Source organism: Egretta garzetta, unplaced genomic scaffold, assembly GCF_000687185.1.
Source record: "Egretta garzetta isolate BGI_Z169 unplaced genomic scaffold, ASM68718v1 scaffold30, whole genome shotgun sequence".
In the NCBI taxonomy this organism is placed as follows: domain Eukaryota; kingdom Metazoa; phylum Chordata; class Aves; order Pelecaniformes; family Ardeidae; genus Egretta; species Egretta garzetta.
In genome coordinates, this window is record NW_009258383.1 from 5,431,426 (window position 1) to 5,432,113 (window position 688).

The following is a 688-nucleotide window of genomic DNA, read 5'->3' on the forward strand; positions in this document are numbered from 1 at the left end:
CACCCATCCGCCGCCGGCTCCTTGTAACGGGCACTTCCTGGGCTGACGTCGCAGTTCCCTTCGGTAAGGACTAGCTTAGCAGAGGTCTGGAAAGCCGCGCGTTGGCCGCGGTAACTTGTTGCTGAAAGAGGGTGTCAGCGTTTGGAGAGTGAGGCAGGAGGTGACCGAGATCTTTCTTCCCTGTCACCTGTGCTGTGCATCGTTACACGTCTTGTTTCAATGCTGCTGTTGTCCACCTGTACCAAAATACCTTGTTTTTGTTGTCTATATATTTGGATAGAGCAACCAAGAGTTTTTGATGGGAATAGTTCCTTTCCAAATAAATACTTATACCATTAGATTATTTTTTAAAAAAAAAACCAAACCAAAATATTTTTGACGGTGAAAAATACAATCTGTTCTTAGTGGATAGGAAACTGCATCAGTTCACAGTAATCCTTGATGCAGGCAACATTAGCAAATGCACAACTGTTTTGCCTATAGCTTCATTTGAGAAGCATACGAATCTGCACGTATAATGGTGCTAGAAATAATGGGACTTGGTGAGCGGAAGACCTTTCTTGGGCATTGCACAGCTAACTACATTTTCTACATTTTGACTTTAATTATTCTGATGTGTTGCTCGAGTCTTAAGGACCTGGTAGTAGAGATCAATTTCATTGCTAATTGAAGGGATACAAGGAAGAGC

General features: G+C 42.7%; 1 protein-coding gene across 1 annotated transcript in view; it reads left to right on the forward strand.

Annotated features, from left to right (window-relative positions):
- The first annotated feature begins 6 nt into the window (after positions 1-6).
- C1GALT1 (core 1 synthase, glycoprotein-N-acetylgalactosamine 3-beta-galactosyltransferase 1) overlaps positions 7-688 on the forward strand; it is a 27,243-nt gene continuing 26,561 nt past the window's right edge. Inside the window, exon 1 of the mRNA XM_035896994.1 lies at positions 7-63. The gene's annotated coding sequence lies outside the window, so the exon portion shown is untranslated. The remainder of the gene's footprint in view (positions 64-688) is intronic.